We start from the raw sequence: 24446 nt of genomic DNA on the forward strand, positions 1-24446 counted from the left end.
AGTGAAAGGGGAAAAGTTTAGGGGGAACGTCTTCACACAGAGAATAGTAGGAGGGTGCCATCTGAGCTGGTGAATACAGGCTCAATTTTAAAATTTAAAAATAATTTGGACAGATACATAGATGGGTGAAGTATGAAGAGCTATGGATTGGATGTAGGTCATTGGAACTAGGCAAAAAAAAAAAGATTTGGCACAGACTAGAAGAGTCAAAAGGGCCTGTTTCTATACTGTAGTGTTCCATGGTTATGATCCAACTCTACAAATCTCTGTTGAGGCTATAAATGGAGTATTGTGTTCAGTTCTGGTCACCTATTATAGAAAGGATCTGGAAGTTATGGAGAGAGTGCAGAGGAGATTCACCAGGATATTTCGTGGATTGGAAGTTAAGTCTTATGAAACAAAGGTAGCAGAGCTAGGGCTTTTCTCTTTGGTGCAAAGAAGGATAAGAGGTGACTTAAGGAGGTTTATTAGATTCTGAGAGGCATAGATAAGACAGACAAACATCACCATTTTCCCAGGGTGGGAATAGCAAACACGTGAAGACATCTGTACAAAGTGAAGGGAGGGAAGTTTAGGGGAGACATCAAGAAAGTTTTTTTTTACAGAGTTGTGGCTGACTGAAATGCCTTCCCAGGCATGGTGGTGTAGTCTGAAACTTTAGGAACTCTTCAACAGGCACATGGATGAACGAAAGATACAGGATTACAAGGTTGGAAGGGTTTAGATTTATTTTTGTAGGAATATATAGGTCAGCACAACATCGAGGGCTGAAGGGCCTGTACTGTGCTTTAATGTTCTATGTTCTATTTGCTATGCTAAATGATGTTCTGACATTTGAGACAGTTCAGAAGAGGTTCATAAGTGTTATTCCACGAATGATAGAGTTATCATATGAAGAGCATTAGACAGCTCCTAATCTGTACTCATTGGAATTTAGGAGATTGAAGGGAGTCCACTTAGAACAGAGATGTGTAGGAATTTCTTGAACAAGAGCGTTGAATTTTTGAATTTGTCACCACAGGCCTTGTGGAGGCCAAGTCATTGGGTGTATTTAAGGCAGAGATTGATAAGTTCTGATTGATCAAGATGTCAAAAGTATGTGAGGAAAGGCTGGGCAGTGGGGCTGTGGGAAAATAATCAGCTCATGATTAAATTGTGGGTCAGACTTGATGGACTGAATGGTCTATTTCTGCTCTAATAGTCTTAAAACATTGACTGACCATTTCTACCCATGGTAGCTATCTTACCTGTTGAATTCTTCCACCAGTTCATGGACTTTAGAATGTTGACTGACACTGCAAACTCTCTCTTTTTCTGATTTATTTGTCCCCAGCCAAATACAGAATTTTTTCCCTTCACTAACATCTGTATTATTTTAAAATAATTACATTTACAGCACCGTTTCGGTGTTGCCAATTATTGTAGTAAAGTGCTGCATATTATTTGGAACTGCTGAGATAGCAATTGTATTACTTACCTTTCGCTAATAATTGAATCCATGCTAAAGTGTTGCAAACTGCAAATATTAAATTGGTTTCCTAAAGTGTAATGCTACTTCAGCTAATCCCCGCAACATTGTGAGAACCGCAACACTGAAATTTAACAGGGGATTCTGCATTTCCATTATGGAAATTCTTTCTCACTGTAATTTTTTTTCCTGTTTATATAACAAATTACATTTAGACATTTTAAGACACTTCTATTATTTCAAAACTGGTAACAATTAGTCAGTGTCACAGATATAGAGACATGCATGAGCATCCAAATGCATGAAAAACAGCCTATCGATGTTTAGCTATAGAATGATTTATATGAGAGGTAAACAAGTTGTAGATGCATTTGTTAGGTTCCTCCTTACAGAAATGCAGCTATCATGCATCATAAAGTTGCTTTGAAGGCACACAGATATATATTTTTTCCAACTCTTATACTCTTTTCTTTTGAGTTTCTTTCTAGGTCTTAATGTAAAATTGCCATCATTTAAAACATCTTGCAAAATATTAAATTTGGGACACTAACTTTCATGAATGAAATATAATTTATGTTATATGGTACTGTTTATTTTACTTCCCCACACTTTCTTCCTCCCCTCCCTCATCCTCACTGTAATAAAGATACTGATGAACCTTTTGCCATTCAGACACCTGCTGCCCTCTGATTCACACAGGTAACAAGTTTCTGGTGCAGTCCTGGAAGGTGGACAGGTGAACTACAAGGGAGGTTCTCCTGCTTGACACCAATAACTTTCGTAGATGAGATGGTGAAACAGTGAAATGATGACTTCCCGGACATTTCTCAGTTTGAACCATTATAGAGTCTCTTATGTTGAAGCGTTTTTCAAACATCACATCTTGAATTTTGCAAGGCTACTTAACCATCAGCAATAACACACCAAAATAGCTGAAGGAATTCCGTGGGTCTTGCCGAGCATCCACAGGAGATAAAGACATATTGCCAATGTTTCGGGGCTGAGCCATCAAGATAAGGATCTTATTCACTCATTTTCAATGTCATACTCTTTCTTCCAGTGCCTTCAGCACTTCTCATTGGGGTGATTATCTGGACCAGAACATGGGGCTGTTTTATCTAATTCCCAGCCCCGCTCTCAGACTTTCTTCCCATGGTAGCTCCGGTAACTTCACAGAATCTTGGTCCACAATGATAAATAGGAGGCTAATTTATTATCATGTATTGTTTCCATAGTTTCTGCTAAATTCATAATGTGTGAAATAGTTTTAGCAAATCTTTAATCTCAAAAATATCTTGGGCAATGGAAATTAGGAAAACCTGTTGCACATGCATTTGTAAGCATTCTATCCCTGATTGTATTGTCACAATTTAAAATTGCTCAATATTCACCTGGATTAAATTATTGATCAGTCAGTTACAATAATAATGGCTTTCTGAACTATATAATTGATGCACCATCAATAACTTCAAAGACTAGAAGTTGCCAGAATGATAGGCTTTTAATTGCTTAAAACTCTATGTACCCTCATGCCAAGAGCTCATACTGAGGGAAGGGTACAGTCACCACGGAGGCGGGCCAACCCTTCACATGGAAGTAATACAGTGGTATTACCTCATTCACCCCCTCTTTTAAAAAATGTCCAGCGGTGGAGAAGTAGGTTTAGTGTTCATCACAGGTTCAGAAGGTCTGGTCCTTTCGTCTGTCTCTGTGACTACCGTAGTGGTGGCTGAGGGTCAGCTGCCGGTTCCCGGGCGATGTGATGTACGTCGGCAGGCTGGGCATCCGGCAGCTGAGATGAGACAGCAGAGTTTGGGATTGACATGTGGCAGGTAATCATAGGAGGAGGCCGTACTGAGTGGTTAGTGTGGGTCCCAGGGTCTTCCACCCACACTAGGGCCTGGATGGAGACCGTATCCTCTCACCCATCCAGGTAAGCCACATAGGCGTATTGGGGGTTTGCATTGGAGGAGATGGACCCTTTCTATCAGAGGGTCAGACTTCTCACATAACTCTGGAGCAGGACTGGTCCTGGGGATGTCAACCAGGATGGCAGCGTGGTCCCTGATGTGGACGTCCTGAGGACGGAAAACAGTCTTTCATGTGGGATGACATTGGTGGTGCTGCATAGAAGGGATCTAATGGCATGGAGTGCCTTTGGGAGGACCTCTGCCAGTGGGAGACAAGAAGGCCTTTTGACTTCAGGGCTAGGTGGACTGCCTTCCAAATAGTGGCATTCTCCCTGTCTACCTAGCCATTCCCTTGGAGGGCTGTAACTAGTGGTCCAGCTGGTGGTGATACTCCTTGTCAACAAGTACTGACACAACTGGTCACTCATGAAGGAGGGCTCCTAGTTGCTGTGAATGTAGCTCGGGTACCCGAACAGGGTAAAGATGTTGTGCAGTGCCTTCATGATGGTGGCTGTAGTCATGTCCAGGCAGGGGATGGAAAAGGGGAAATGGGAGAAATCATCAACAATGTTGAGGAAGTACACGTTGTGGATGGCTTTGCCTAGTTGATGGTTCTCTGCAGGTTCAGATCACCCTGTTCCTCCAACAGTCTCTGGTGAGTAGTCTCCAGGTAATGACCTTTTAGCTTTTCTGAGGCTACTCAGAAGGTTGTGCAGCCCCTGACTATTGGGTACACTCGATGGCCAACTCATAAGAATAACAGATGCAGTTTGCCCTCTTCTGATTTAATGACCTTGGTAGATACCAGTAGGAAGTCGTTGAAGGAGTGTAGCCAGAGCTAAAACCTGGAGCTCATGAATCGATTTCAAGCTTGTCCGGTTTAAGCAATTAAAATTGATGCTCTATCAATAACTTCAAAGACTAAAATCTGCCAGAATGATAGACTTTTATTTGCTTAAAACCATATGCACCCTCATGTTGCTTGATCCGAGTCCAGAGTTTGTACTGGGGGAGGGGTCTGGGCGTAACAGCCTTTATTAGGAGATTCCAAGGAGAGGAGTCACCACAGAGACGGGCCGGCCATGCACACAGACGTGGCATCACCACAGTAATGGCAGTGGCAAAACTTGGCGCAAAAAATACTGGGAGAGATAAAAGTTCATGTTATTGTAATATGTTTTTTAACCAAACAAAAATTAAGTGATGATGAGACCAGCAGAGATGGAAAAGGTCTTAGAAGAGCTAATGAAAGGCAATAATAAATCCATTGCCATAGTATCAATCCAACAAAATGGGAGTTTTCTTTAAAATTTCATATTAATGAATTAAATTTTATTGTGTAGAAAATTGTAAAATGTGGGCTGAATGGAGGTGTCCAGCAAAGCAATCATTTTTCTTTTAATTCAATCCTGTGAATTTAGAACATTTTGAGCAGGAGACATAGTGATAGTGAATTGAAAGTACAGTTAGCTCCTGTGTCATGAGGAGGCAAGGTGGTCTGTAAAGACTAACCATTTTGCAGTTTTTCAGTAGCACTAAATGATGTCATTCACAGAAGTGTCATATTTTTCACAGAAATCCCATGAATTTTGTTCCATAGTGTACTGAGCGTGCTAACCGAGCGAAAGAACGAGGCCAGAATTCGGTGGGCTCGTTGGAACTTGTGAGCTTTATTTTGATTAGCATGCTGCCGCTTTTAAGGCATTCAAAGCTCCTGCCCCTGCATGCCAGAAGCTAGCTCATCGTGACATAAGCCACGCTACCTGCCCGCATACAGACACCAAGCTTCTACTGGGAAAGAAGGCTGCGTGACGCCATCTTTGATGGCTGCTCTGATGGCATGTGCTTAACACACAAAGCTAGTTCACCTGGCTATCAAATATGTGCATCGCACACGCCCCTCCCCCCCCCCCCCCAAAGGGTCGGCACTAGTGTCTGTCTTGCTCAAAATTTGCACAGCCTTTTGTTTAGGAGGTCTACCTTGGCCCTTGGCCTGCTGCAGTGGGACTGGCTGGGCTAAGTCCAGATTCGCTGACTTCAAGCGGTCGATGGTGAAACACTCCTCCTTTCCTCCAATGTCCAGAGTTAAAGTTGAATTGTGTTCAACTTTGTAAGGGTCATCGTACAGTTGTTGGAGGGGTGACTGGTGCGTGCCCTGGCAGATTAACACAAGCTTGCAATTTTTAGTCTTTAGGGATGGAGGAGGGGGGGTCTGTCCATGGTGGGTCGATGGTCTGGGTGTGAGTTTACCGAGTTTCTTGTGGAGTCACTTAGCACTTTCTGGCTCCTGGTCGTGGGTTAGTGGCAGGAATTTGCCAGGGACTGTCAGGGGTGTGACGTAAACCATTTCAGTGGATGATGCCTATAGGCTGTGCGGATTCCGAGGAGGAACCGGGGAGCTCATCTACCCAGTTAGGGCTCATCAACCTGGCCATGAGTGCTGACTTGAGGTGCCTGTGGAAACGAAAAAACTGTGGCCTGAGGTCTTACAGCAAACATGAAGTAGGGTATTTGGTTGGCCAGGTGCCAAAGCCATCAGCAGCTGGCAATGTCACTTCCCGGAAAATGAGCAGGGTTGTCAGCATTTGCAGGCATCTGCTCCACATCTTTGATGTGAGAAACACCATTTGCTGTCTGTTCCCTCGGTTGTTTTGGGGGGCCGTTGTTGGTCTCAGGATGAGCAGGGCTTGGTCTGAGTTTCAGTCTGAGATCTGGTCAGCTGACTGACGGCGGACTTGTTTTCTCATTTGGTATGCCAGCGAATGTTTGCTTTGGCCGTGACTTTTCTGGAGTCGCTGAAATCTGCATCGGCCAGCAGCAGCTGAATGTCATCAGGCAGTTGCTCTAGTAAAGCCTGTTCTAACATAAGGCAGGTTTTGTGTCTTTCTGCCAGTGTGAGCATCTCGTTTATGAGGGCAGGTGGTGTTCTGTCCCCCAGGCCGTCCAGGTGCATGAGTCTGGCTGCCCTCTTGCATCTAGAGAACCCATAGGTGGTGATGATTTCAGCACCTTTTATTTACCTCCCTTGGATGAGGCCTGGATGAGGTTATCCACCCTGGCCGCGGTCTCCTCGTCCAAGGAGCTGACCGCGTGGTAATACTTGGTAGGGTCAGAAGTGATTTGTTTAATCTGGAGCTGTATCTCCGCTTGGTCAAACCATGAGCAGGTGGGCTGTTTCAGAGCAACTTACTGCTGCGGTACCCATGTTGACTAGTCCAAAATAAAAGATCGATGCCGGCAGTTGGTGGGCTCGTTGGAACTCACAAGCTTTATTTTGACTGGCGCGCTGCTGCTTTTAAGGCGTTCAAAGCTCCCGCCCCTGCCCACCAGAAACTATGTCATGGTGACATAAGCGCATTACCTGCACGTTTACAGCCCCCAAGCTTAGATTGGAAATGAAGGCCGCGCAACACCATCTTTGGTGCGGCTTCTCCAATGGCGTGCGCATAATACACGAAGTCAGCCAGTTTGCCTGGCCACAATAGCTCAATTTTGGCGTGTTCTGTGAAGGTGATTTTTGCATAATGCATAGTTCCCCTGATCAGATGCATCTGGAAAATGTCTAGGTCCTTTAGATGGGACAAGGGAAGGTGAAATTATTGAATATTTTGAAGTATTCTTTATTTCTCCAGTTGCCTGATTAGCATCTGAAACAATAATTTTCTTCCCATTAATTCTGCTGACTTCATCCAGTGCTTCCTTTCTTCAGATTTTGGTGGAAGAGTTAGCATAGCAGTTAGCGCAATGCCTTTACTGCACCCGCGATGGGAACCGGGGGTGTGAATCCAGCACTGCCTGTAAGGAGTTTGTACATTCTCCCCTTGTCTGCATGGGGTTTCCCTGATGGGCTCCAGTTTCCTCCAGCTTTCAAAACATACTGTGGGTTCCTGGTTACTTGGGTGCAACTTGGGCGGCACAGACTCGGGCTGAAATGGCCTGTCACCATGCTATATGTCAAAATTGTAGAAGCTCCTTAAAAACAGTGTGGGATTTGAACCCTGGTCCTGATCACTGGCACTGTAAAGGCGTTGCGCTAACCACTACCCCAGTCATGATCTGAAACTCACGGTAGTATTACCAAACAAATTATTGATGTTGAATTAACTAAAATTATTTTGTTGCGATAGTTCAGAATTTATTATCATGAACGAGTCATGAAATTCAGGGTTTGGCGGCAGCATCACAATGCAGACATTCATATTATGTCCTTCTGACAATATTACTATATATTAAAAAAAATAGTAATGCACATAAATAAGGCCGTGTCTTTGGTTCATGGATTATTCAGGAATCCGATGGCAGCGGGGAAGAAGCTGTCCTTGTGCCGCCGAGTGCTCATCTTTAGGCTCCTGTACCTTTATCCCGATGGTTGCAGAGTGAAAAGGGCATGGCCTGGGTGGTGGGGATCTCTGAGGATAGAGGTTACTTTTTTAAGACCCTGCCTCTGTCGATGTTCTCAACAGAGTGAAGTCTGGTGCCTGTGATGTCACAGGCTGAGTTAACAACCCTCTGGAGTTTATTCTTGCTTGAGAGTCAGCACCTTCATACTAGGCACGGTACACCGGTTAAGTTTTCAAGTGTTTGTGGTGACATATCAAATCTTCTCAAACACCTCACAAATTATAGCCACTGGGGAGTCTTCTTTGTGATTGCAACAACATGGAGGCTCCAGGACAGATCCTCAGAGATCTAATAATCTGGTTGATAATAAGGCTGGAGGAGATTATAGAGACACATTATAATATCCTTTAGTTTTATGGAGACCAACCGGGAAGTAAGATGTTTTTGCAGTCAGGGGGAAGTAGAGGGTACAGGAAAATATAGTATATATTTAACCTTCTGTTTTACTGGCAGAAAAATAATAATTATAGACTGGGAAGTGGTGAAAAAAAAATTCTCTTGTGTGATCAGCATAAAGAAAATGTGAACAAGTGTTAAATGAATGAATTAATATATCTTAAATTTTGTAGAATCTTTCTGTTAGTGACTATTAAAATTTTATTTGTCATGTCTTTTCATTTTTTTTCTTTCTTCTTGACTCTCTGCTTGTAAGTGAAGCTTGAGAGCTGGCAAGTGGCCCAGAAGCATTGAGAAAACTGTTTATACTATCCACAAGCTGCTCCTTGCCACAGCACATTGCTCTTTGATAAAACTTTATAAAGTTACAGAATCAACATTATTTTCCCATGTACTTCTCATCCACTTAAAAGACCATGTATTAAAACAGATGTCTGGAATATTTCCTGTAAACTATGTTATATTTTACGTTCCAAGTGTCTGTTTATTATTCTCTACGGGTAATATTACAAATGTTCTCAAGCACATGTTTTACCATAAACCACATCCCATTTTCAAATATAAAAATAAGTGGCACTAACTTTATCAGTAGTGCATTGTAAACTCAGAATGGTCTCAATTACAGTCATTTGCTGCATAAAGTCCACATATACATCCTTGGTCCTATAATTTTTTGTTTTAAATTTAGACATACAGCACAATAACAGACTACTTTGGCCCCCAAGTCCATGCCACTCAATTTACACCCAATTATCTTACACATCCAGTACATTTCGAATGATGGGAGGAAATCAGAGCCCCCGGGGAAAACCCAGCAGAAACAAGGATAACGTACAAACTCCTTACAGAAAAAGTGGGATTTGAACCCCAGTTTCAATTTCTGGCTCTGTAAAGTCATTGTGCTAACCACTACACCAACTGTGCCACCCAAGGTTATAATAGAGTTCAGAAATCCCGATCGGAAAATGGGATGCAGCGGCTTCCCACATGCAACATGTGTATCTCATGTCTCTTGTATACAAATGATTGCGTTGCCGGGCGTATAATAGTAAATGCCTATGTTGCTCTAATGTGGTGTTCACACATCATCGAATCAAATAACATCCTGTTTCACAGAATGTATCATGGACGTTAAGCGATTTGTAGATATTGTTACCAAGCCTCGGCTCATCTTATTTTATATTTATTTTATTGAATTTATAATCAAAATTTACAATGAATGTTCACTAACATTTAGTGGTAAGATGAAGTCTAATACATCCCAACAATGTTCTCTTTAAACCTGCGTTCTTCAAATCTCTACTCTTTATAATCCAACTTATATCAGGTCCTGTTCATCCTCAGCCCTGCCTTCAATAACTTACATTGGCTCCCAATTTTCTTATGTCAGCTCAAATGAATGGAAGTCAAAATCCCTCTTACTCTGCTGCTTCTTTCAACATATGTCTTGATTTATCTACCCTGATTTCACTCCAAAAGGTTTGTTGTATGATGCCTGATAATAATTCCGAGATCGATTGCTTTGCATAATCTCTTGATGTTAAACATGGGCTACAAATAACACTGACAAAAATGTGTTTATTTTCTACGGTCACATTTTAAAATTTCTTATCTACTGGTTTTGAAACCCAGGTTTCTGTTGAATTAACATGGATCACTGCTTAAATGCCTTCAGAGGAGAAGAGTCACTTCCTTCAACTGATGACTGTAGGTTTCTACGAGCGGCGTTGGACAAAGTGAAGACTCTCTGTCTGCCTTACGGTGGACCAAAGTTAAAGAATTTCATGTATGTTACATTCTAAATGTAGTATCACATGACAACAATGGAACCCTTACCTTTACCTGAGAAATAGCACAATTGCTCTCTTTCCATAATCTCTCACAGAGCAATGCAGCCAATTATAATGAACACAAAACAAATTTAAAGAAAATGTAACAAAAATAAACTCATTAGGATAATAAGAGTTAAAGAACAGAAATAAGTGAAAGGTAATATTGACAAAGAAATTGGAAAAGTGGGTGAGGACATATAGGAAACTGAGGAGCGAAGAAGGAAAATGAAGGCCACTGGAAGTATTCGAGCAGATTTTGTGTCTAGATCTGGAATTGGTATTGAATGTTAGTTGTTTATAATAGAAACAAACTGAAAACAATGCAAAAAAAAAAACAGTTTCAATAGCTGATCTTCACATTTTATATCTGGATGGAAGGATGAAAACAATCCTGACTCTGTCATGATGACACCAGAACCATAGGATTCTGGTAGGCTTGTGATGGGAGCTTGACTTAAGTTTCCGCATGGCATATTTAGCATTGCGCAGAGTACAAGTATTTGGGCACATCATAAGAACAAAAGCTTGCATTTGTCTGGTGTTTTTTTTTGTGAAATGCTCATGATGAGGTTGGCACTGAAGATTTAGAGAAGAGACAAGTAAAGAGGTTGAGTTGGCGAATTCTAACTGCAGGGAAGTCTGCTCATGTTGGACTGCTATAAATCAGATATATGCAAGATTCTGCACAGCTCCCAAGATTCAAGTGGTGAACCTGACCTGAGAAACTTGGTTTATGTAATCGTTATTTATTTTCTACTTGCTTCAAACTCATTCCAATTTTTTTTTCTTTTCCTGCTGTAGTGCTTGAACTTTACATTTGTAGTTTTTTTTTTTTTTTTTTTTTTTTTTTTTTTTTTTTAACATTAAATTAACTTTTATTGAATTTAGCATGTTGAATTGTATAATGATGCTGACACCTTGCGTTAGTTCAAATGATCTAAAATGTTTTGCCGCTGATTTTCGTTTGCACTCAGCATCTGATGCCTCTCATGTCAGTGTCCAATAATGGTTGGCCAGCATCCATAGGTTGCAGTTGCCCTGATACCGCTTTTCCATGGTCATAATGTCTTGGTGAAATGTTTCATGATGTTGGTCATTGACTGCACCAAGATCAGCAGGGAAGAAGTCCAAGTGCATATGCAGAAAATTAATTTTCAATGACATGTTGCACATCATGGTTTTGTCTGCTTTTTTTTTTTTTTTTTTTTTTTTTTTTTTAAATTTTTTTTATTTTTCACACCATAAATCACATTAGCCATGATATACACTATTTCTTTTCACACATATAAAGGCGATTTTATGGAAGAAAGGGTATAAATTTATACTAAAGCATCCAGCGGTATTGAAAATATTTATTCCAGGACAACAAAACAGACTATTCGCGGATCCAGAAGAAGCACGAAAATTTGCAGAACAATTACAAAAATAGACTGAGGGAGGAAGACGGGTAATGAGAGTTAAAATGATCACGACTGATATGTATGTGGGTAAAGACAAAAATAGACTGAGGGATGAAGACGGGTAATGAGAGTAAAAATGATCACGATTGATATGTATGCAGGTAAAGAGGTATAAGAGTGAATAGAGACAATGAGCATACATGAATGTATCTGTACTTAGAGGAAAATATGGATAGTATAGACAAGAATTAATAAGGGAAGGTAATGGAATAGAGAGAATAAGGAGGGAATTAAAAGAGGGACCTTTGTGACATATGAAAAGTGAAATCTTTTCTGGGGGAGGCGGGGTGGGGGGAAATAGCGGTCACTGCAAAATCAGTTGACGCTTGCGAGTGGATTCGCAAATCCAAATGGAGAGGGGAGATGTGGTTGTCCGACAAGGGATAAAGGACAACTCAGGAGGTGAAGGGGAGATTGGGGATAAATAAGATAGAAATAGGAGAATAAGGAAAATGTTAGATGTTGTAGGAATGCTGTCTTATAAAGAGTTGAAAATAAGAAAACAGAAATGGAAAAGGAGGAAAGGTAATGATGGAAAAACGGAAAGAGAAGATAAACAAAATATAAAAGGGCTACGCTGAACTATATGTCTTTAAATATTAATGGAATACATAACCAAATTAAAAGGAAGAAACTACCAAATTTAAATGAATAAATGTATTCCATTAGAAAAAATAACATATTGGTTAAGAAATAACATTGAAATATTCGAACAAGTATAGGAGCCTTACATTAAATACAATAGCGAAAACCTACCGGGGACAAACATTACCTAAGTTGATGGAAGGAGAAGGAAAGAAAAGAATGGACTCAGTAGAATTTCTGGTGTAATTTGGTTGAATGACAACATTGTCTGACTGGCTTAATGCAACCTAGATTGTATACCTAAAATGGATGAGAGGGGGGGGTGGGGGGGTGGTTTGGGAGGAAAGGGGGGGGGGGGGAGAAAAAGTCACTGTATATACATTTGTAGTTTATTTTGAAGTGTCATAATACCCTTCATAATTCTAAGTAACTTCTGGGATTCTGCACACCTGGAACTTTGCATAAAGATACATATGTTAGATTTTCAAGGTCAATTAAGTTGATAATTTTAAATGGGTTTTCACTCCTTGCACCAATGTAAATGTGACATGGGCTCTCTCAGTAGATTAGTCAAGTTCATTTAGTCCTTTTATGTGATTGAGTTAAATTATATATCTTTTTTAATCAGGCATTTTCCATTTCATTTTGATTATGTAAGTATTTATCACTATTGCTTGGGACAACATTAATTATGGATAGACAGTGGGTCAGGCAGCAGACAATCCACATTTCGGCTCAAGACCCTTTATCAACCTTTGATCCAGTCTTAACAATGGTACTGGCCAAAAAGATTGACTCTCCATTTCTATCCATTTGCCTATTTTGAGAGTGCTTACTCAAAATTCCAGAGTCTGCAGGTTTGTTTTTTTTGGTGCCTCTAAAACTTGCTTTGTACTCCAGTAGTACAGCAGTGCATCTACTGTAGCCCAGCCCCAACCAATGGTTTTGCCCTTTTCTCACATAACATTTGACATTGACATTCTCTGGCTGACGTGGGCGCCATTTGCTACCGGTGACCATTTTGTTCTAGTGAAAGACAGATTCAGATCTCGGTATTGATTCTAAATTTTATAACTGATGTCAAGTTCATGAAATCATTGCTAACTTTTGGAACTATTTATTGAAAGAGCTCTGGCTGGCTTCAGTGAATTGCTGACAGGATTGTAGGAATGCAAAGAACAAAGCTGCCTTTCAGTTTAAATGCTGACAATTAGAACATAACTCATCTGGTTTGCGCAACGCTGTTACAGCACCAGCGATTGGGACCAGTGGTGTCTGTAAGGAGTTTATATGTTCTCTCTGTATCTGCATGGGTTTCCTCCGGGGGGCTCAGGTTTTCTCCCACCCTTCAAAAACATACTGGGTGTATAGGTCAATTGGGTGTAATTGGGCAGCATGGGCTCGTGGGCTGAAAGGGCCTGTTATGTCTGTTTGTCTAAAATAAATACTAGCTTTGCTAAAGGACTTTTTTTCTTCTGTAGCTTGACGTCTTACCCATTGGGTCAAGATGACCATTTACTTGGTATTGGTAAAGAATATCAGTTGTTTTGACTGGCATAACATATCACATTGGGAATGATTTAGGGGATTGCAAGGAGTCCAAAATTGCCAGCAATGTTTAGATATACAGCACGTTAACAGGCCATTTGGCCCATTAGGCCCGTGCCACCTATTATACACAATTGACTTAAATCCTCCAGAACATTTTGCAGGGTAGGAAGAAACTGGACCCATGCAGACACAGTGAGAACCTATAAGCTCTTTTAAGGCAGCTCAGGATTCGAACCTCGGTCCCAGTCACTGGCACTGTAACAGCCTCGCACTAACTGCTATGCTCACCATGCCAGTTGATCAGTTAAAAGCTGTGGTCCATGAAGTACCAGTGTCTTCTTTCCCCCAGATTTGGTAAGGATCCACATAGCGTCTTTGATAATTTTTGTAAAATAAGGAAAATGGTGTGAGGAAATAATCTTACCCAAGTTGGTATTTATTTTTACTTGCTACTTGGACTGCAGTAAATTCAAAGAGAAATGTCATTTGCCTATTTTGAGAGTGCCTCATTGAAAGTTGTTACAATCTCACAGTTCTGTCACCTGTTTTTGAGGGGTGCAGAAAGTATTGATCACTCAACTCACTGAGGTAACAATTGTGAAAAAAATGATAGCTTTGTTGGTCCATGCATGTCTTTATATTGGTAATGTATTTTAAAACAAGGGTGATGCAATAATGGTGTGATGCATAAATTATTTAATACACAAGTGCAGTGATATAGAATCTTTCGATTTTAATCTTTTTATTAAGTTTCAGATTAATAAACTTAAGAATGATACAAAGAGATTGGGATTGCATTAACAATGGTTAACATATACAAACACAGACATCGAGCAACACATTAAAGGCCAATCTCTTAAAGGCCAAACATGAAAAGGAAACAGATTTTATTATAAAATATCCCCCTAACTAAGAAACAAAACAAAAAAATAGAAAACAAAAGCTGGGCGACCACATTTCAACAGTTAAACAATTATTTTGTAGTTAATTCCGCTCCTCTACACTCACAAAAAAATGTTGTAAAGGATTCAGAAAGGATCAACAGTACCACTTCTAATATTTTCTAAATTTAAATGTGCTATAGTTCGGGAAAAACCATTGAAACGTAGTAGGTGGTTTAGGGTCTTTCCATTTGAGTAGAATGGAAGTACCTGGCTGTTAAAGTACAAATGCAAACTCACAAGCTGAAGCAGATCAGTGGCCAGATTCCAAAACTGGCCAGCCAAAAAGTGCAGTAATTGGATGAGGTTGTAGGTCAATGAGAAAAAAAGAATATCAAAAGTATCTTTCCAATATTTTGTCAGGGAAGCGCAGGACCAAAACCTATGTGTCAAGGAAGCCACCTCACAATGACAACAATCACATATAGGGTTTAAATGGGAATAAAAATGAGCTAGCCTGTCCTTGGACATATCAGCCCTATGAACCAGCTTAAACTGTATCAAAGAGTGTCGAGCACACATTGAAGAAGTGTAAACTAATCAGAGAATTTTCTCCCATGTCTCTATAGGTAAAGCTATCTGAAGTTCTCTTTCCCATTCATTCTTAATTTTGTCAGAAATCATAAATTGTTCCTATTAAACTCTTCTGAAAAAGATTTACACATAAAATGTTATTGGTAACCAGTCTGCTGTGATATCAGAAAAAATTTGAAAACATCTGAAAAAATATGATCTAAGCAAATTTTACTTATTAGACAACTGCTCAAAAGACATGAGACAGTTATCTATAAATAAATCGTGAAAACATACTATTCCCTTTGTATTCCATAAAAGAAAAGCCTGATCAATTCTAGATGGTTGAAGAAAAAATTAGATAGAATAGGACTATCTCTTTAATCTCTAACAAAAAAAGACCCCACTGAATGTGTTTCATATGGACCTATTTTTTATTGAATGTGGACTCTAAAATATTGGCTACTAGATAGGAAAATGCCCTTCCACAAATTATTTCTAAAGATCAAACAGGATTTATCAAGAATCATTATTTGTATTTCCATATTAAGAGGTTATTGAATATTCTCCTTCATGTAAAATTCCTAAATATGTTATGTCACTTGATGGTGAGAAGACATTTGATAGAGTTGAATGGGAATATTTATTTAATACACTTGAGAAATTTAATTTTAGTCCAAAATTAATCTCTTACTTAAAACTGATATACCATTCACTTAGGCTCTTGCATTTAGCAATAATTAGAGATCCCCCTTTTTTAAATTTATTTTTAGGTTGCTTCAAGTTACAGGAAGGGTTGTCCTTTGAACCCTTTATTATTTAACAATACCCTGGAACCCCTGGCAATTGCTTTCAATTACTCACCAAATATATTTGGCATTATTTGTGGGGATGGGATACATAAGGTGTCACTGTTATTACTTGCTCAATTTAGTAGTTTAGTCATTTTTTTCTGGTTATAAATTGAATCTCAATAAAAGCATGCTTTTTTCTATTAAATATGCATGTTCTTAACAATGAACAATCTCCATTTAGATTGGTTACTGATCATTTTACTTATTGAGGTGTTAAAATCATTATTAAGCATAAGGATATATTTAAGGTTAACTTTTTACCCTTAATTGACCATGTTAAACAATCGTTTATGAAATGGTCTCCTTTGTCCTGATCATTGATTGGTCAAATTAACACAGTTAAAATGATTATTTTACCTAAATCTTGTATCTATTTCAGGCAGTTCCATTCTTCACATCTAAGTCTTTTTATATATATATATTATTGATTCTAGAATTTCTTCATATATATGGCAGAATAAGAACCTTGGGTTAAGTAAGAAATATTTACAGAAATTAATAAAGGATGGTGATATGGCTTTGCCCAATTTTAGATTCTACTATTGGGCAATTACTATTCGGTATATAATTTTCTGGACACAAAATTGGATGAAATTCAATGTCCATGATGGATGAGTCTTGAGCGTGGGTTTGTGCTGGTTTCTATTTTAGGGGCTTTGTTCCCCCTTGCACTCACTAAATTAAATAAACAGCTGACAAATCCAATAATTAAACATTCAATATGACTATGGTTTCAATTTTGTAAATTTTTGGATTGAACAAATTTATCTTCTCGAGTGATATAGAATCTATTACAATATTATTTGACTTCATGCAGTCGTGATGTAATCTAATAAACACACCAAAATGGTGGAGGAACTCAGCATTTTGCTCTTTTCAGCATCTATAAGAGACAAAGATATGTTGCCGATGTTTCGAGCCTGAACCCTTCAAGGAAAAAAAGATCAGAAAAGCCAGAAGCAGGATATATCAGAAAGTCTCAGAATTCAAACAATAGGGGAGGAATCCAGACCATCAAAAGGGGTTAATTGAATATGATAAGGGACTGCATGAGAATTTATCATGTCTGTGTGAAAGGAGACAGGGAAAGGAGCGATGACAGGGGAAGAAGGGGGTGAGGGAGGGGGGTTTAATGAAAGCCAGAGAAGTCAAAACTATTAATTTGGAAGGTGCCCAGTCAGAAGATAAGGTGTTGTTCCTCCAATTTATGGGTGGTCTCAGTCTAGCAGTACATGGGGCCATGGACAGACATGTCGGCAAGGGAATGGGATGGAGAATTGAAATGAGTGGCCACTGAGAGATCCACGCTATTGAGATGGACAGAACCGAGACCACTGCTCATTGAATTGTTTGAATATTTACAAACTTCACTGGTGGGGTATAAGGCAGTTACTCAAGTTTCAGTTGTATTAGCTAATAACATTGAGTTAAATTCTATAAATTTTTATTTTGAAAATTTTATTTATTATTTGTATTAATACAAAGTTTAAATTCAATAATACAGTAACTTAACAAACCATACAAAATTATACAATAAATGTTTAATTTTCTACCCAAGCCCCTCCCCCCAAAAAAAAATAAGAGAAAAAACAAAAAGGAAGAACACCTAATTCTACAAATATAATATTACTAACATGTACGGTATTCTTTGGAAATCTTGAAATAAAACTAACAATGTACTAGAGCGACCTTGAATCTGGTGCTCCGATTGTCACCTTCTCTAAATCGGAGAGACTGGATACAGACTGGGAGATCACGTCGCTGAGCACCGTTGCTCTGTATGCATCAGTGACAGGGATCTCTCAGTGGTCAACCATTTAAATTCTGTGTTCCACTCCTATGCTGACATGTCTCTCCATGGCCTCATGTATGGTCAAACCAAGACCACCCGTAAATTGGAGGAGCAACACCTAATTTTTCCGTCTGGGCACTCTCCAATCGGATGGCATTAATATCGACAACTCTGGTTCCTGCTAGCCTTTTCTCTTCTCTCTCTCTCTCTCTCTCTCTCTCTCTCTCTCTCTCTCTCTCTCTCTCTCTCTCTATTTTCCCCATCCCTCTGTCTTCTTCCCTCCAGCTCTCCACCCACTTTCCTCTCCATTCACAGAGTCGCCCTCCTCCCCCCATTAGCTGTTGTGCCCTCCCTCCTTCCTGCCTGAGGGTCCGTGCTTCCTCCCCCCTCCACTATTTTGTTCAGATGACTGCCTATATTTTGCTCATCCTTTGATGAAGAATTCAATGCTGAAACATTGGTTATGTACCTTTACTTTTGCTATATAAAGGAAACTTTATATAGCAACATTGAGCTGGCAGAGTCCGCAAGCATCGAATCCACGCTGCTGAAGACCCAACTGCGCTGGGTGGGTCACGTCTCCAGAATGGAGGACCATCGCCTTCCCAAGATCGTGTTCTATGGTGAGCTCTCCACTGGCCACCGAGTCAGAGGTGCACCAAATAAGAGGTACAAGGACTGCTTAAATAAATCTGTTGGTGCCTGCCACATTGACCACCGCCAGTGGGCTGATATCGCCTCCAACCATGCATCTTGGCGCCTTACTGTTCGGCGGGCAGCAATCTCCTTTGAAGAAGACCGCAGAGCCCACCTCACTGACAAAAGACAAAGGAGGAAAAACCCAACACCCAACCCCAACCAACCAATTTTCCCTTGCAACCGCTGCAACCATGCCTGCCTCTCCCGCATCGGACTTGTCAGTCACCAACGAGCCTGCAGCAGATGTGGACATACCCCTCCCTAAATCTTCTTCCGTGAAGCCAAGCCAAAGAAGAAGAAAAAAAGAAGTTAGTTTGGCAAGGTTACCATTATCTTATGTTTTCTTACCTTTATTTTTCAGTTTGGATCCAGAGCCAGACGGGGATGGCCAAGCCAAAGAAAAAGAAGAAAATAAAGGAAACTGTTTGGCCTGCTGAGTTTCTCCAGTATTTTGTGTTTTTACTTCAACCACGACAAATGTAGACTTTCATGTTTTACTTGCATGAAACATTACCTGTAAGAGAGATTAACTTTTGTGGATCGATCTTTCATCGAAGATGAGTATTCTTCTGCACCAAGGCTTTGTTATTGTTCTCTTCTGAATAAGGTGTAGCTGGGGGTTCCAAGGTGTGACCACTCCCCCTGAGCACATTTTTCACAGGTGGTGCATTTTGTCTCCATTCTGATACTGCAAACCCCTTGCTCCGCTTTCACTGCCATCGCCCTGCTCCGACACCGTCACCACCATCCCCACTCTGTGGGCTGCTGCAAAATTAGTGCGGCCCGCTATTCAATGATGTACTCACCATCTGGCATGTGCTGTGGTGCCTTTTTAATATGCTCGCTCCATCTAAATTTAGAACCTGGCTACACCCCTATAGAGATCATGCATATATTTTCCCTTTGCTGAAATATCAAGGAAGCTCACACAGACACTACAATCTCCATGATCATAACTTCGTCTAGATGGGAACTCATGTATACACACTCATGTTATACAAATAAGAAGTCTGCCACATTAGAATTTTCTTTAAAAATTATTTTTATTGTTTTTTATAATAAATACAACACAATTAAAGGGAACAAAACTGTAAATATAATATCATGTGTGTGTGTTATGCATATAAACACATATATATATATATATATATATGAAAAACACACATATATATAATGTCTGTGTACATATACATATGAATATATATATATATATAATGTATGTGTATACATATGTATATATATATATATATATACATATATATATATACATCACCCTGTACAAAAACAAAGGCGAGAAATCAGACTGCTCAAACTACAGGGGAATCACGTTGCTCTCCATTGCAGGCAAAATATTCGCTAGGATTCTCCTAAATAGAATAATACCTAGTGTCGCCGAGAATATTCTCCCAGAATCACAGTGCGGCTTTCGCGTAAACAGAGGAACTACTGACATGGTCTTTGCCCTCAGACAGCTCCAAGAAAAGTGCAGAGAACAAAACAAAGGACTCTACATCACCTTTGTTGACCTCGCCAAAGCCTTCGACACCGTGAGCAGGAAAGGGCTTTGGCAAATACTAGAGCGCATCGGATGCCCCCCAAAGTTCCTCAACATGGTTATCCAACTGCACGAAAACCAACAAGGTCGGGTCAGATACAGCAATGAGCTCTCTGAACCCTTCTCCATTAACAATGGCGTGAAGCAAGGCTGTGTTCTCGCACCAACCCTCTTTTCAATCTTATGACAATTACAGCACAGAAACAGGCCCGTTTTGCCCTTCTAGTCCATGCTGAACACCTTCTCCCGTCTAGTTCCATTGACCCACACCCAGCCCAGAACCTTCCATTCCCCCTTTCGTCCATATACCTTATCCAACTTTTACTTAAATATTAAAATCAAGCCCACATCTATCACTTCGGCCGGAAGCTCACTCCACACTCACCCCACCCTCTGAGTGAAGAAATTCCCCTCCTGTTTCCCCTAAACATTTCCCCCTTCAATCTCTGTCCATGTCCTCCATGTTTGAATCTCCCCCACTCTCAGTGGAAAAAAACCTGTCCACATTGACTCTATCTGTCCCCCACATAATTTTAAATACCTCCATTCAATCATCCCTCAACCTTCTACCCTCCAGAGAGTGAAGTCCCAGCCTGCTCAACCTTTCCCTGTAACTCACACCCTGAAACCCTGGCAACATTCTCGTAAATCTCCTCTGTACTCTCTCTCTCTCTCTCTCTCTATTCTGCTTATACCCTTCCTATAATTCGACGACCAAAACTGCACATCATACTTCAAATTTGGCCTCACCAATTCTTCAGCATGATGCTAAACCAAGCCATGAAAGACCTCAACAATGAAGACGCTGTTTACATCCGGTACCGCACGGATGGCAGTCTCTTCAATCTGAGGCGCCTGCAAGCTCACACCAAGACACAAGAGAAACTTGTCCGCGAACTACTCTTTGTAGACGATGCCGCTTTAGTTGCCCATTCAGAGCCAGCTCTTCAGCGCTTGACGTCCTGTTTTGCGGAAACTGCCAAAATGTTTGGCCTGGAGGTCAGCCTGAAGAAAACTGAGGTCCCCCATCAGCCAGCTCCCCACCATGACTACCAGCCCCCCCACATCTCCATCGGGCACACAAAACTCAAAACGGTCAACCAGTTTACCTATCTCGGCTGCGCCATTTCATCAGATGCAAGGATCGACAACGAGATAGAAAACAGACTCTCCAAGGCAAATAGCGCCTTTGGAAGACTACACAAAAGAGTCTGGAAAAACAACCAACTGAAAAACCTCACAAAGATAAGCATTTACAGAGCCGTTGTCATACCCACACTCCTGTTCGGCTTCGAATCATGGGTCCTCTACCGGCATCTCCTACGGCTCCTAGAACGCTTCCACCAGCGTTGTCTCCGCTCCATCCTCAACATTCATTGGAGCGCTTTCATCCATAACGTTGAAGTACTCGAGATGGCAGAGGTCGACAGCATCGAGTCCACGCTGCTGAAGATCCAGCTGCGCTGGGTGGGTCACGTCTCCAGAATGGAGGACCATCGCCTTCCCAAGATCGTGTTATATGGCGAGCTCTCCAATGGTCACCGTGACAGAGGTGCACCAAAAAAAAGGTACAAGGAATGCCTAAAGAAATCTATTAGTGTCTGCCACATTGACCACCGCCAGTGGGCTGATATCGCCTCAAACCGTGCATCTTGGCGCCTCACAGTTTGGTGGGCAGCAACCTCCTTTGAAGAAGACCGCAGAGCCCACCTCACTGACAAAAGGCAAAGGAGGAAAAACCCAACACCCAACCCCAACCAACCAATTTTCCCCTACAACCGCTGCAACCGTGTCTGCCTGTCCTGCATTGGACTTGTCAGCCACAAACGAGCCTGCAGCTGACGTGGACATTTACCCCCTCCATAAATCTTCGTCCGCGAAGCCAAGCCAAAGAAAGAAATGTGTATAAATATAAAATGTATTTTTTTACATATAACATTTATTTGGATATATGTGTATATATATATTAATATATAATGTGTCAGCTTATGTAAATATAATGTGTCTATTTAGATATAAAAAGTGTGTTTATATATATATATACATATATATTATATATATATATATGTATATATATAAATCTATAATGTGTCCATTTAAATATAAAATGTGTGTATGTATGTATGTGCGTATATTTTATTATATAATGGGTCCTTGCATCAAATGAAATGGTGCAGCCGAGGTTGACCGTTTTGAGTTCTGTGTGCCCGATGGAGATGTGTGGAGGGCTGGTGGTCATGGTGAGGAGCTGGCTGATGGAGCACCTCAGTTTTCTTCAGGCTGACTTCCCTGCCAAACATTTTGGCAGTTTCCGTAAAACAGGACTTCATGTGCTGGAGAGCTGGCTCTGAATGGGCAACTAAAGCGGCATCGTCTGCAAAGAGTAGTTTATGGACAAGTTGCTCTTTTGTCTTGGTGTGAGCTTGCAGGTGACTCAGATTGAAGAGACTGCCATCCGTGCGGTACCAGATGTAAACACTGTCTTCATTGTTGAGGTCTTTTATAGCTTGTTTCAGCATCATGCTGAAGAAGATAGTAAAGAGGGTTGGTGCGAGGACGCAGCCTTGCTTCACGCCGTTGTCAATGGAGAAGGGTTCGGAGATCTCATTGCAGTATCTGACCCGACCTTGTTGGTTTTCGTGCAGTTGGATAACCATGTTGAGACACTTGGGGGGGCATCCGAGGCGCTCTAGTATTTGCCAAAGCCCTTTCCTGCTCACGGTGTTAAAAACTTTGGTGAGGTCAACAAAGGTGATGTAGAGTCCTTTGTTTTGTTCTCTGCACTTTTCTTGGAGCTGTCTGAGGGCAAAGACCATATCAGTAGTTCCTCTGTTTGCGTGAAAGCCACACTGTGATTCTGGGAGGACATTTTCGGCGACACTAGGTATTAGTCTATTAAGGAGAATCCTAGCGAAGATTTTGCCTGCAATGGAGAGCAGTGTGATTCCCCTGTAGTTTGAGCAGTCTGATTTCTCGCCTTTGTTTTTATACCAGGAGATGATGGCATCACGAAGGTCCTGAGCAGAGCATGAAAAACTCATACAGTTTGGTATGCAGAGCTTTGCCGCCAGCCTTCCAGACCTCTGGGGGGTGGGGGGGGTGGGGGAATTCCATCCATACCTGCTGTTTTGCCACTTTTCAGTTGTTCAATTGCCTGATATGTCTCTTCCCGGGTAAGGACCTCATCCAGCTCTAGAGTCAAGGGTTGTTGAGGGAGCTGGAGCAGTGCAGATTCTTGGACTGAGCAGTTGACACTGAAAAGGGATTGGAAGTGTTCTGACCATCGATTGAGGATGGAGATCTTGTCGCTGAGGAGGACTTCGCCATCTGAGCTGCGCAGAGGACTTTGGACTGGGGTGAGGGGCCATACACCGCCTTTAGTTTCGCATAAAAACCCCTGAAGTTGCCAATGTTGGCGCTAAGCTGGGTTCGTTTGGCGAAGCTAGTCTACCACTCATTTTGGATCTCCCGGATTTTGTGCTGAAGGTGGCTGCATACGAGATGGAAGGCTCGTTTTTTCTCTGGCCAGGAAGGTTTTGCAAGGTGAGTCTGGTGGGCAGATCACTTCTTTGCCAGCCGCTCCTGGATTTCCTGGTTGTTTTCGTCAAACCAGTTCTTGTTTTTCCTGGAGGAGAAGCCCAGTACCTCTTCAGTGGATTGCGGTATGGCCGTTTTCAGCTGATCCCAGAGGGTTTCAGGAGACATGTCCGTGAGGCAGTTTGCATGCTCCAGCTTTGCTTGGTTTGCCTGGAAATTTCCTCTCACTACCTCTGACTGCAAGATTCCAACATTGAACCTCTTTCTGGGGGCTCCACTGTTCTTGAACTTTGGCTTGAAGTGAAGGTTGAGCTTGCAGCGAACAAGCCGGTGGTCAGTGTGGCATTCTGCGCTGGGCATGACCCTGGTGTGGAGCACATCTTGTTTGTCTCTTTCTCGCACCAGAACGTAGTCCAGGAGGTGCCAGTGTTTGGATCGGGGATGCATCCAGGTAGTCTTCCTTCAGGCTGTTTCTCTTCTGGAAAAGGGTGTTAGTAATGACAAGCCGCTGTTCTGCGCAGAGTTCCAACAGGAGTTGCCCGTTGTCATTGCACTTGTTGACACCATGCTTGCCAAGGAATCCTGGCCAGGTTTCTGAGTCTTTGCTGACGCGAGCATTGAAGTCGGCAAGGATGATAACCTTGTCGGCTGTAGGGTAGCGTTGGATGAGGTTGCGCAGATCAGTGTAGAACTTGTCCTTTTCCACTGGTTCCACCTGAAGGCTTGGAGCATAGACACTGATGAGAGTGATGTGTCGCTTGTTTTGAAGGGTGAGTCGCATGGACGTGATCTGGTCAGAGTGGACTGTCAGGAGGTTTTCGAGTTTGGAGGCAATGTAGTTCTTGACCATGAAGCCAACACCAGATAGGCGTCGTTCAGCCTGAGGCTTGACAGACCAGTAGAGTGTGTAGCCCGCGCCGTGTTCTTGGAGGCTGCCTACATCTGCAAGGCA

The 24446-nt window shown here is 41.4% G+C and overlaps 1 long non-coding RNA gene across 3 annotated transcripts in view; it reads left to right on the forward strand.

Moving 5' to 3' along the window:
• LOC138739308 (uncharacterized) overlaps positions 1 to 24446 on the forward strand; it is a 149827-nt gene that overhangs the window by 120465 nt on the left and 4916 nt on the right. For 2 of the 3 annotated variants that reach the window (XR_011342160.1, XR_011342158.1), the window contains exon 4: positions 18764 to 19478. This is a non-coding gene — a long non-coding RNA (uncharacterized lncRNA). Of the gene's footprint in view, positions 1 to 18763; positions 19479 to 24446 lie in introns of those variants that run through there. The other variant, XR_011342162.1, reaches the window with a different exon arrangement.

The sequence above is a fragment of the Narcine bancroftii genome, chromosome 1, assembly GCF_036971445.1.
Source record: "Narcine bancroftii isolate sNarBan1 chromosome 1, sNarBan1.hap1, whole genome shotgun sequence".
Lineage (NCBI taxonomy): Eukaryota > Metazoa > Chordata > Chondrichthyes > Torpediniformes > Narcinidae > Narcine > Narcine bancroftii.